Source organism: Desmodus rotundus, chromosome 6 (assembly GCF_022682495.2).
Source record: "Desmodus rotundus isolate HL8 chromosome 6, HLdesRot8A.1, whole genome shotgun sequence".
In the NCBI taxonomy this organism is placed as follows: Eukaryota; Metazoa; Chordata; class Mammalia; order Chiroptera; family Phyllostomidae; genus Desmodus; species Desmodus rotundus.
The window spans coordinates 147,488,445-147,502,156 of NC_071392.1; positions in this window are offsets into that span (position 1 = coordinate 147,488,445).

Below are 13,712 nucleotides of genomic sequence, written 5' to 3' on the forward strand. Positions count from 1 at the left end.
TTTGAACAACCACGATGTTTTCGAGGACAGATTTGTCTCCCTCAAACAAGGGAAATATGACCTTTAACACCAAGTTTACGACTCCGTGGAGGGTCACACAAAGACTTAATAAAGTTTAACATTTAATTTCTTTTTTTTTAAGGCTTCAGCCTGAGATCCAGTCCTCAGGTCGGGCTCAGGGTCGATGTAACTGGCGTTCCTTCCTTCCCAGTGCAAACTCAGCCAGTGGGAAGCTTCCCCAGTCCGGCTACGCTGACAGGGGGCACTGGTGCCAGAACTGAGGAGACCGTTCTCTCCCTTTCAGAACAAACCCTGGGTGTCTGAGATTTAGTTTTCAAAAAAAAAAAAAAAAAAGTGGCAACTCTGCCTTCTTATTGGGAGGGGGTGATGCAGCCCTAGTGAGAAATCACGAGATCACAGTGAGTAGAGCACCGCACCCACCCTTGGCTGATGTTTATTTGTTCCTTCGCCAGGGTGTGGGGACATCATCAGAGATCCCAAGAGACTACGCACTTCAACTTTTGCACACATCCACCTGGGCGAATGCTACTGTGCTGTCCGCGGAGAAACCACTCAACATACTCGTGTCTAGTGTCTCTTGCACAGGGTGTTCCAAGTGTTTTATGGTGAGATAAGACATAAAAGGGAGGTGGCTGACAAGTTGGGAATAGTTACGGTGGGAGAAACAAGACAAGAACAGGGAAGCAACTTCTAGAGAGGGAGCAAACGACGGTAGAGAACGGGCAGGTTTCGAATGCTTTCCTGGTGCAAGTTCCCTCGCGCAGTACTGACAGAAAAGGAACGATCTCCAAAAACGCCAGAGGGAATACCTACAATGCCTCCACGGCTCGGGCGGCACTGAACGTGATCAGACCGGGACTTCGCAAAATCAAATAAACAGTAGAAGACGCTGTGAGAATGTTCAGCAGGAGTAAAACACGCTCCTGAAACGGGCTCCCTGAAGTGTCGAGTCAATAAACACACCCAGTGAGAAAAGTGGGCAGGTTAGGAGTCGAGTCCTGCTTGCTCACTCTGAACAGAAGTTCATCCAGGACCGGGTTTAGACCAAAGTCAGGTTCTATCTAATAAGCAGAAGCAGAAACTAGGAATTTCTCTCATTTACCCATCCAGGACTCAAATGGGAGGGGCTACGAAAAACAATAAGGCTAAGACAAGGCCTCAGAGGTAAAACATTGAAATGCAGAGCCTGGAGTAGTAACACCCACTCACTACCAGGTCGGGAGGCTGCCCTTTCTGAAGGACTTAGGCACTTACCTGCTCTGCTGGTCGGTCAGTCGGCTACTGAAGCACTTGAAGGTTGTAGAGAAGGAGGCAGGTGTCCCTGGGCCCACCTCTACCTTGCTTCGTTTACCTGGAATGAGTCGTTCCATATTGTAATGGAAGTGAATTAGGTAAAACATTTTCAGACTCCATATACCGGGCCTGGCACTTTTCATTTATTTTGAATCTTCACCACTGCCTTGGGTGCATTTTGCAAATGAGGACTGAGACAGAGAGAATGAGCCACCACCTGAATCCACACACACCCGTGATTGGTTTACCAGGGAACAATTAGGAGGCTTGATGAACAACTGTAACTAATGAGATACAAGGAATTCACGTAACTGGAGTCTGGTCGGAGTTCAGCTTCACCTGGAGATGCTGTGCAGGCGTGTGGAAATCAGGAGACTTCAGGCTCATCTGTTTCTGTCAGATACGATTTATGCCGTTTGGGAGAAGTTATTTAACCTGTCTGAGCCTACCTTTTCTTATCTGTACCATGAATTTTTTCGACTGTGCGGTATGGAGGTGAAAGTTGGCGGTGTCAGTGAAAGCCCTTTGCCTTTGATTACCAGTCTTGTTCGTAGTTGTTTTGAGTGATGACACCTGGTTTGTCCAATAGCACATTTCTGTTCCTTTATTCTAAGGGATCTGCAGCTAAGAAAACGTCTCTCAATCACAATGCATAAACAGGAAATGCTCAACTAAAAACAGCAAGAAATAGAGGGGGACTGAAGCTAACTTAGCACAGCAAGGAGCATCATCAGGATCCAGGGTATGTTGTGAACCTGAACGAGTAGAACCACACCGCACGAGGACAGCTGCCAAGAGCCCAGGGATTTTCTCTCCCTGTTTTCCTCTTCCCTCAACACTTGTATATTCCAAACCTTTGCATAATTCTTTTCTCTTAAAAAGACCAACTTTCTGTCCGTTCATCCACATGCACATAGCTGTCCCTTGAGGTACTTGAAGCCCCTGAAACCCCTTTGACTGCCCATTTTGGCTGTCCTAGATCAAGTGCATCAATCTCGGTGCCGCAATTCCCAATTCCCAAGCGAGAGCATGTGCTGGACTCAGGTCAGCTCAGGTGTTGACCTCAGGGTTCAATCTGCGGTGGACCGAGGCTGTGGGTCAGCGATGGGTAAGGCCAGCTTTACTAGGCTACATACTGGTGATGCATTTTCTACAAGAGGGTGAGGAAGAGAGAGTTGCCCTCTCTAGGTGGGCACATTTCTTGAGACAAACTCAATATTTTACATACAGTACTGCTCTACAATCCAATGCTTCTTTGAGATTCAAGAATAAAGAGTAAGAAGAGGGAAGTGACTTCCCCCAATATTATCCAGATATAATTGGATCTAAGTGGGCCATTGGGAAGAGACCTAATGTCGTTCTGGGCCATAATACAATATTTAGGATAATAGATATTACCCTTTTTTTCCTGAGCAGTACATGCTCCCTCTGTGCCTCACAAACATATCCCCTCAAGGTAACTTTCACAGATAGAATCTCCTAGTGTGCTGAAAATTTTCCTTTTGGGTCCTAGAACCTCACAGACCAGTGAACTCAAAAGGCAGAAATGTGGTCTCACTATTTCTTCTGACGACTGTAGAGAAATCACGGCCCTGACATTGATTTAATCAGCCAAGAGCATTAACCCCCTAACATTTAACATAGATAAGTACATAATTCTTTAAGGATCATAAAGTTCCCCTGTCTCCACTGGCAAACCCATTATTTAAAACAGGACAATCACTACAGTGTTTAAGAGTTGAGTTCCGCTCCAGGACGTGGGCTTCCTGCCAGGACTGAGCCAAGTGCAATAACTTAGAAAAGGCTAATAACTGTGAAATGGCATTACATTATTTGGACACTGCTCTGAGACAGACTAATAGCACTGACTTTAGTGTGTGAATGTCCAGACTACAGAAGCCAATGGCACTGGATTTCTGTCCATCAGCAACTCCATGGGATAGCAGACCTCACTCAGTTGCTTTGGGTCTGAGCCTCATCACAATATGCAGGCACTGTATTCGGACTGCATGACCCCCACCCCAAACAGCTACCAACTCTTTCCCATCTCACTGCTTTCCTTGGCAGAGAAGCCCTGACTCTTTTTGTACTTGGAAGGTTGAGACTGATAGAATTGATCTTTGAAATGCTTAGAGAGAAAAAAGTTGGGGCTATTATTCTGAAGAAGAAAGTTAAGTCTGAGAAACTATTATGGGATATAATAATAGATAACTTTGGGGTCTACAACTCAACCCCATTCTGACAATTGCCAGGAGTGGGTCCCTGATCAAACCTGCCTGGGCCAGGAAAGAAAACCCAAATCCGTCTGATTTCAAGTTACTATCTCCATTGTCATTCCCTCTTGCAATCTAAATCCCCTGAGGACTGTTGGCTGGATCCCAGTGACCTAGGTGATCATTTCCGATTGGAAGAGGTTCCAGAATGAGGGGTGGAGGCAGGAGGAAAAGGAACCTGGAGGCCCTCCACTTAGCCCGGCAGCCAAGGAGCCTGCACAGCCTGTTCAGTGGAGGAGATCCAGCTACCGAGTTAATCATGATCTGAGTTTGGAATAAGATCAATCTCAGACTGTGGATAGACTTTACAATGAACCCCTAACTCCATCCCATTCATTGGCTGCGTGGGCCGGGGTGTCTCTCTTGAGGAACCCTCCTCCTCAAGGTGGTGGGGATACATGGAAAGGCCGTGCCATCTGGGCCCTCTTGATCCCAAACTGTTGCTATAAGTCTATTTCTCCACCTTCTTTTCTGGTAGATTCTCACTGCTGCTGAGGCCGGCTGCTCACACAATATGCTTGTAGCAGCGTTCCTGGCAGGCACTTTCTCAGAAAGCCAGTCTTGTTTGTGGCCTTTCCAGCTGACTGCACGCTCTAAAGCTTACTCAGGCTTCTGAATCAGAATACATATGCCTGCAGGTGTGCATCTTCCAGGCCCAGGTCAGAATCAGTGGGATAAAAAGCAGAGTTATGACATTCATAGTTGCAGATTAACACAGCGATAACAATTGCAACAGCAGTAGCAACATCTTGGAGCATTTACCTAAAATTCTTTAAAACAGCCAACCATCGCTGAAGACCACTGAGAGAGCTGGCAGAATCAAGGGGTTGGGAGGACACAGTCAGTGGTCCCAGTTTTTTCTTGGTCAACCTCTCAGACCAATAAAATTAGACTCTTAATGGATCGAGTCAAATTCTCTCAAGCACAAAAAAAATCATTATTGACTCATGTAACTGAAAAGTCCTTCGCATTTGTAATAGGTAGGTATAGGTACTAAACAATCTCATGAGGAATCTCTTTCTTTGCTCTGCTTGAGAAAAAAAAAAGCTCTCTCTCCCAAATTGCATATCAGTCTCCTCAAAAGGACTCCACAGGGCCTGGGGGTGACATGCCTACCCAAGGACAACTCACTGAGTTTAGGAAAATTGGCTGATTGAATCACCAAGTCCACTTTGAAGGTTGGGGATGTGAGGTACGTTGACTGGTATTCCACCTGGTCACATAAAATAGGGCCCATTTCAGCTGTTTATTCAGAGACAGAAAGTGAAGGAGTTGAGTCGGGTCTCATAGCTTCATATGAATAAAATGTACACTGCAGGGATTCCGTCCAGAACCAGGGCTCAACCTTCTGAGTGTATCTTGTTCTACGGCTGCCATGCAAAGCACAATATTTCCGACCTTCTCCTCCCAGCTCGTTACATCAGAGGCAGAAGCTTGTTTCCCACAGCTTTGCTGGCTCATAGGTCCCACTCACTGGGAGTAGTGCTCCCTTTTTATTGGATTTATCTTTCCCAATAAAAAGAAGTGTTAGTAACACAAAGGATTAAAACAATCTGGGGCTAGAGGCTTGTTCCTCCATTTCTTATCATGTTATCTGAGCTGAGGAACAAGACTTGAGGTATGTTCTTGTTTTTTTTGTTTTTGTTGTTTCATCTCTCAAGTCAATAAAACCATAAACCGACCATTCGGATAGTCCTATATTAAACAAGAAAGAGCTACTAGTGACAAGATCCTGCAAGTCAATATTCCGCCACATCCTTTGGCATGGATCGTAGTCTATATTTTCGATTAATCATTTTTAGCGTGGGCTTGCTTGCCTGTCTGCTGAATGTGAGGGACTTAAAAACATTTACGAATTTGTAAAGAAGCAGCAGTATTAGCCTCACTTAACAGATCATGGAACTGAGGATTAGAATGTTTAAATTGTTCAAGCAAGGCTGCATCGCTAATAAGCAGAGGAGCTGGGACTCATCCCCAGACCTGTCTGGCTGCAAGCCCATCCACCCGCCTCTCAGGACACCACATTGATTATGCATGAGACACTGTGTTCTCTACCATTTGTTCCAAGGTGTCTTTCAGTTGACTAGCTCTTATGCAAACAGATAAGTGAAGGCCCTCTTAAATAAGGAATGCTGGGGGTTTTTTTGGTATGATTGGGGAGTACTGTTCACCCACACCTCCCGGATCATTAATAGTTATTTGTTTCTGCACCCTGAGTCTCTCACATCATTTTCTCCTTTTTCCAACTCTTTTCAGACTGGTAACTGAATTAAAATCATCAGGCATAAACACCACAACAATATCTATGGGAAGCTGAAATCAAATTTGAATCCATCCTAATGCCTTCCCAAAACAATGAACGGTATGCAACAGAATAGCCTCTGTGTTCTTGCTAAGCAGTGGCGCTTCCTCAGGTTCCAGTCCCAGAGACCACACTCTGGTAGCCCTGGAACTGCCCGGTCCCAGTGATTTAGATACAAGTCCACCAGCAGGCAACGTTGTGGAAAACCTTGGTCTAGCAACTCAAGAATTAACTCGATTCTTGTTTGATGTGGCCCCAACCCCTAACTTTTACTCTAGATTAAGACAACATTTGTGAACCTTGCAACTTATTTCTCTCAAGGAATGATAGAGTTCTCAGGCTTATGAATTGTCCTGAAGGATTTTTGACAGTAACTTAACTATTTCCCCAACTTCTTCCCTTATTCAGAAACCCTAGATGGAGATTGCAGCGTCTTCAAATACATTCCTATAATATATACATAATAATCATTGATAGAGAACAATATAAGATGCTCACTGACAAAGATATGCATCTGTATTCTTGGTTATTCATTAGTAAGAGAAGAAAAGCAAAGGACTTAGCCAGAGGCAATAAGAAATAAAAACATTTTCTTACATCCTTCAGGGAAGATTATTTGGGAGTATCGGTCCCATTATAAGCTGCCTGTCATTTCACTGAATTCAACTTTGTTTAACCTGATGGCCTAGAGACGCGTCTATTTTCAAACTTACCATTTCTAGGCAGCTCACAAAAGAAGCAAAAGTGACCAATAAGTACAGACCTCGCTAACCACCAAATAAGTACAAAATAAAATGGAAGATGTGTTAAGATGAGAAAAAATGATAACAATGTTGGAGAAAACTGGGGAAACAGGTGTTCTCATTTATGAAGGATAAGAAGCACTAAGTGATGGTGTGCATTAAAATCTCAAAAGATCCATATAATGTGACTTAGTAATTCTTTTAATAGGAAAGTATTACCAATGAGAGTAAGCATTAACTTGTCCAAGACTGATCTTCCAAAGCCTAATGTGCCTGCCACCAGTTAAGAAGTTTGTTGGAGTGATTCCAAGATCTGATTTACCTTTTAAAAGGATCAGTCTGGCTATTGTGTTGAGAACAGTCTGTAAGGCGGAGGCAGGAAGATCAGCAAAGAGGCTCTCAAAATGGTCTAGGCAAAGCCTGGCACCTCGGGTAAGGGTGGTACAGGGAAGAGGGTAAGGAGGAGTCAGAGTCTGCAGATATCTTGAAGTCACAGCCACCATGTCTTCTGATTAATTAGATGCAAGGTGAGAGGAAAAAAGGAGTGAAAGGGAACTACAGGTTTCTTGGCCAGAGTAGCTGAAGTTGCCACCAACTTTTGGGGAAAGACCAATTATGAACATTTTGAGTTTGAGATGTCCATTAGATATCCAAAACCCATGTCAAGAAAATGCCTGGAGTGGAGGCGAGGCACAGGGAATGAAGATATAAATTAGAGCGCTCCAATGCGAGGAGGTTGGCAAGCCGATGAGAAACCAGCGAAGGACCCTGAGAAGGGCCAGTCAGTGAAGGGGGGACAAAACCCAGAGAGTGCTCAGGATGGTGGTTCTGTGAGCAAAAGCACCTGTTATTACATACTTCATGCTGTCACCTGACACTACACTTACTCACACTCAGATTATTCTTGGTTCTGGAGAACATGTAGATTTTATTCGGTTATGTAACAAATAGATACTAAGCAGATGCTGTGCTAAGCAGGGTGCGGGGTGCTGGGAATTAATCATCAGTTTTTGGAGTCAGGAGAGCTCTCCCAAATGAAGCGATGTCTAAGTTTTTAACCTGGAGAAAATGAATAGGAATTAATGAGGGAGTGAGTTTTTGGAATGAGGGAAACTGTTTCGGGAAGAAGAAACAATAGCGCAAAGGCTAGAGGCCAGGGAGCAAATAGTGACCCAGCCTGGTGGAAGCCTGGGATTCAAGGTCAGGGTGACAGAAAGGAGTTCTAGAAATTAAAAATGCACAACAAACAGATGAGAAAAGACCTTGGGTGCCATGACCAGTTTAGGCTTCCTTAGGTGAAAGGGGAAACTTTGAAGGTTTTTCAGAAGTGATTTCCGCCTTGAAACTTCACCTTGGACGTGTGATATAGAGCATGAATGGGCTGTGTTGCTGGTTAATTTTATGTGTCAACTTGGCCGGGCAATGACGCCCAGGTGTGTAATCAAATGCTGTTCTAGATGTTCCCGTAAGGATGTTTTTGGATGAGTTAAGATTTAAATTGTGGTTTTTGAGTAAAACAGATTGCCCTCCGTAACGTGGATGGGCTTCATCCAATCAAGTGGAGGCCTGCATAGGACAAAAGACTGATCCTCTTAGAGCAAGAAAAAATTCTGCCAACACATGGCCTTTGGACTCGAACCCCAATATCAGATCTCCTCTGGTCTCCAGCCTGAGGGCCTTTGGTCTTGAATTGTAACATCAGCTCTTCCCTGGGTCTCTGGCCTGCTGGTCCACTCGGCAGATTTTGCACATGGTGGTCTCCGAAACTGTATGAACAAATTCCATAAAACAAACCCTCTCTCTATACACACACCCAAACAGCCTGCTGGCTCTGTTATTCTGGAGCACGCAGACTAATACGGCTGGGAGAGATCGGAAGCAGGAGGCCCCACTGGGCTCTGCATATACTGTGTGGGCTTGGAAAGCTCCCTGAGCATTTACTGTCCCCTCCAAACCGTGGATCCCAATGGGGTGTCCCAAGGGCTTCGAGACTGCTCCTGGAACACGAGCCAGAGCCAGGAGCCAGCATCCTTGTTCTCTGCCAGCACTGAAATGGGAAAGGCTTACTGCAAACTGGCAAGACCCTTGTCACTTAATTGTAGACGAAGCTTCTAAAACATTTAAAAGTTTTTATTTATTAATCATCTTACATTTTGTATGCATCAATAGTTCTGTTTTATATATATATATGTATATATATATATATATATGGGGAGAGAGAGAGAGAGAGAGAGAGAGAGAGAGAGAGAGAAAGAGAGAGAGAACCTCTAAATGTTCAAATGAATTCCTGGCAAGTGGAATGAGAAATAGAATGAATAAATAAAGATTTGGCAAAGCCACTTCTGAAAGGTTGCCAACCTCAAATGGGTCTTCGATCCCTCCAACGGTGTTTTTCAGCATGTACAGAACGCTAGGTGCAGAAAGAGTACTTCCACTTTTTTTTCATTCAGGCCGGTCCACTCGGAGAATGAGAAATGTAATCTCTTCCCTGGGCCACTCCTATACAGATGTGCCAAGAACCCTAAAGTCACTCTGCTGTGAATCTCACATGACTTGCAGGAGCAGTGATGAGCCAGCCCATTCAAACACTTTCGATTGCTCGGGAAGCTTCAGGATACTCACCAGCGTCCTGCATGCCGAGTTGACCAGGTGACCCGCTGACTCGGGAAGCATGCTTTCTTTCTCTGCATTGCCTTAGGTATGGTAACGTGAATTTTTTTTTGTACAGCAAATAATACAAATCATTAATAAATAATAATATAAGAAAAAACTGTTTTGTGTACTCACAACTGTAAACCTACTTTTGCCCCGCCCTGTATACATAGCCTCAGTCTAGCTTTTGGAGGTCCGACGCCTTTGAGAGTGAGGTTAGAAACAAGGCCAACGTTTTGGGGTGAGGGGGGAAGGCAGAAGAGTTTACTCTTAAAATTTCATTTTATGTTTACAGTATTAGATTTTTTAATGTTGTTCTAAAAAGCTGAGAATTGCCAAATTCCTCTTTGTTCTTGAGAAAGAACCAGGCTGGAGGGATCACAATACCTGTGGTAACACAATACAGCAAGGCCACTGTAATCAGAACAGTCGGGCACGGGCATAGGAACGCAGGCACAGACCAGTGGAACGGAATGGAGAGCGCAGAAACAAGCCCCTGTGTCTCTGCTCAACTAGTATTCGGCACAGGGGGCACGAGCATACAGTGGAGGAAAAACAGTCTCTCAATAAATGGTGTTGGGAGAACTGGACTGGTACATACAAAAGAAAGAAACTAAACCACCACCTTCCACCAAGCCCCGGAATAAACCCAAAACGGATAAAAGACTTAAATGTAAGTCATGATACCACAGAAGTCCTAGCAGTTATCACAGGCAGTAAAGTCTCAGATATCCCATGTAGCAACTCACCCTTGTTTTACTTCATAACGGCCCCAAAGCACAAGAGCGGTGATGCTAGCAATTCAAAGATGCCAAAGAGAAGCTGTGAAGTGCTTCCTTTAAGTGAAAAGCTTTTTTAAATTAATAAGGAAAGAAAGTGCATGCTAAGGTGACTGAGATCTATGATAAGAACAAATCTATCTGTGAAATTATGAAAGAAATTTGTGCTCGTTTGCTGAGAGCGAGAGCGAGACCACATTCGCATTAACTATAGAGTATATTTTTATAACCATTCTATTTTAGTATCAGCTCTTGTTGTTATTCTCTTACTGTGTCTAATTGATAAACTTTGTCACAGGTAGGTATGGATAGGGAGAAACATAGTATACAGAGGGCTGGCTACTACCTGCAGTTTCAGGCATCCCCTTAGAATGTACCCCCCTCGGGTAAGGGAGGACTACTCTATAGTTCCCCCCTTCTACTGCTGCAGCTTCACCTTAGAAATTTCTAGATAATTCTTGTTAGTTCTTTACTTCAGGTTAATTCACTCAAGTCCAGTCTATATAAGGTTTTTGGGCGGTAAAAAGTTCACCTTGTGAAAACTTCTGCTTGTAATTTTCTGTTCCTGTTTATACTAAAAGATAAAAGTCTCTGTTTCTTTTTTGTCTTAAGAGAACATTAAAAGTCTCAGTTTACTGTTTTAAATTTATAAAATGTTGGCCTCCAGAAAGGGGAAGAAAACTGATCTTCCACAATTATAATGACATAGAAGCTTGTTCAGTCTACATAACTTCTCTTGGAGCTTGTGATATTCTCCTTCTTCAACCTCAGCTTGAGGACTACAGCTATAGAACATGAGTGTGAGCGTTTTGGCACAGGAAAGATGAAAGTTTCATTGTCTCTCTGACCATACTATCCCTGTCCAGAAAGTAAAAGATTTAGTGTTTGGGGGGTTTCTTGATTCTTGCATCCTAGGATTATTCTGGCAACATGGGGCTTACATTCCTCAAGACAACAATTGGACAGGGCTCATGGTGGCTGCCTCTTTAGGTAGATCTTGTTCTCCCTAGTTATCCACAATCCCCACCACTCCCTATTGTATGACACCATGCCTGTTTTACCTTTTTACAATTCCTACTAAGCCCTGTGTACACATTTGAGCTTTCTAAGACATAAGACATAAGACATAGTAATTCTCTAACCAAACTTTGTATCTCTTGTTAGCCTTCTAACTTTCACAACTGGAGCCAATTATCTGTACCCCCTTTGGACACCTATTTCTAGAAATAGTATATTATTGGTCCAACATCAAATTCATCCTGTTGTTTCTCATACCACCTACTGGGGTGAAGGGACCAAGGGTGCACTAAGTCCCAGATGGGAGTGTAATGGTGAATCTCACCTCTAAAATAAAGCTGTATAGGAAAAACATTTCCTTTCTACTGGGATATTTCAGCCTGTTGATTCTTTTGCCGTGGTCACAAGACTCTGCCACCCTAGAGGAATGCCGGGAGCAGTGGCAAGGGCTGGCAGCGTACGCTGCATTGTGCTGTATGCTCAGAGGTCTGCCGCTTCCCCAGGTCACTGCCAACGAATAGTGTGCACATCTCTGCTTCCATGGAAACTGCTGTCCTTCTTCCCAGTCTCAGAGAAATTGTGTCCACTCTCTCCTTACCTTTCGAAACACTCATTTTCCTCAGTTCTTGTGGGACCCTAAGCATCATTTCTGAGTATGTCCCAGTAGCTTCTCCTTTCTTTCCAACAAAAGTCTCTGAAGTGAAAAAATAAATATACAAATAAATACAATACTAATAACCTAGCTAGCCACTTGAAACATATGAATAGAAAAGACCAGAACACGCACAGATTGATAAACTGAAAAATTGGTAAGAGGCCTTGCCTAAAGAGCCAAACCGTTCTGGGGCTTGTCTGAAACTTGTCACCCCAAGATGATTGCTTGATTCTAGATCACATGGTGGGGTGGTGCTGCGGTAGGTAAGGTGGGAGAGGGCTGGCCTCTTTGGGAAATGCTCTAACACTGAGATTTTAGGGACACGAACGTGTTAACACTGCTTTGCTGCTGTCTGCTTTACAAAATCAAGGATTATGGACTGATTGTGTCTATTTTCATCCCTGAGCATTTTCCCCACCAAACTGGTATTATACTGGGAGGTGGTTTCATGGCCTGGAGAACTAGTTGGCATGAAAAACGTCATATGGTATTTCAGAATTAGAACAAGTTCCACAGGTATCTAAAGCTCCGCTGTAGTTAGAGCAGGAGTGGGGGAATTCTCCCACTACCAGTCAGTCGGCGCTTTTGTTGGGGGAAATACTTAGGACCGTTCCCTTCCCAAGAAAAGTAACAGACCATGAACTCAGCGTCTCCTATTGGCCCTGTCGCCATGCCCCCACCCACATGGGCTCCTGTGCACATGCTCACATGCACACACACACAGGACTAGCTACGTGGATGTGTCCATGCATTTGAGCATATGTGTGTTCTCTCTGGCGGATAGAAATGCTGACAGCTCAGCAGGGTGGGGATGTCAAATGCAAATGCATTTTCCAGCCCCAGACGACACAGTTCGCAGTGTGCACTGTGAGGCTGAGATGAACTGGGCTGTCCCTCGTCCTACCGCTGGGTCTTTGTGGTGGTGTCAGGCCTTTGTAGTGACAGCTCCTGTTAATCATGACTTTTGTCCTGACAGGTTGCCTCGCTCAAGCTGACAGAGTCCAGGCAGGTGCCGTTTGGACATTCTAAAGTCACTAAGAGTGGAAGACACTGGGCTCATCCCCAAGTAATTCCCTGGCCTCTACCGAGTTCCCATGCGTTTGAGAGAGGCCGTACAATCCAGGGGGCCACACCTCTGTTTCTCCAAACCTAAACAAGGTCTGGCAGACGGTGGGCCCTCAGCAAATGCTTCTTGAGAAATGACCAAAATAAATAAGAATTAAACTGGCCTGGCCACTTACTTTAATGATGAGGCGGAAAGCAACTGCACAAGGATTTGGGGGTCCTTCCGGCCTGGGCAGGAATCCAAGTTCTTTCAGTGTCATGGGCAAGTCCTTATGCTTTCTGATCTTGAGTTTCTTCTATTTTTAGGAATGTGGTAAGGGTTAGATGAATATTAAATCAGTAAAGTCCTTAGCATAATGTCTTCAGCAGATATATGCTGAATGTTCAATGACTGAGCACCTTATATTTATCATGTTTTTATAACTGAAGCCAAGTTCTTATTTATTCTTAATGTAAAATATATAACCTACGAGAACATTTAATAACCGCTATCAAGATAGAACTTGTGATATATGTGCTGGCCATTCTAGTAATGGTGATGTTTAGCAACAGCAACAACAGTACTTACTGCTCACACTCCACTTACCACGAGTCTTGTACTGTGCCCAGGACTTCTCATGGGTCATGTCATTCCATCTTCACAACAGCCCCTTGAAGGAGGCACAGTTATTTGCTTCACAGATAAGAAAACTGAGAGTCAGATGGATTAAGTAGCTGCGCAGTTATATACACAATATGTTAAGTCAGAGCTCAAATTCAAGTCTGCTCAACGGCAGGTCCCAAGTTCCCAAGTTTTTCATTGCTTTTCACAGAAGCCTTCATTCCACAGTCTAACTCATACTAATGAGTAAAAAAAAAGTTCTGAACCCAATGAAAGCACACACACGCACGTCCTTTCAAGTTTTATTTATA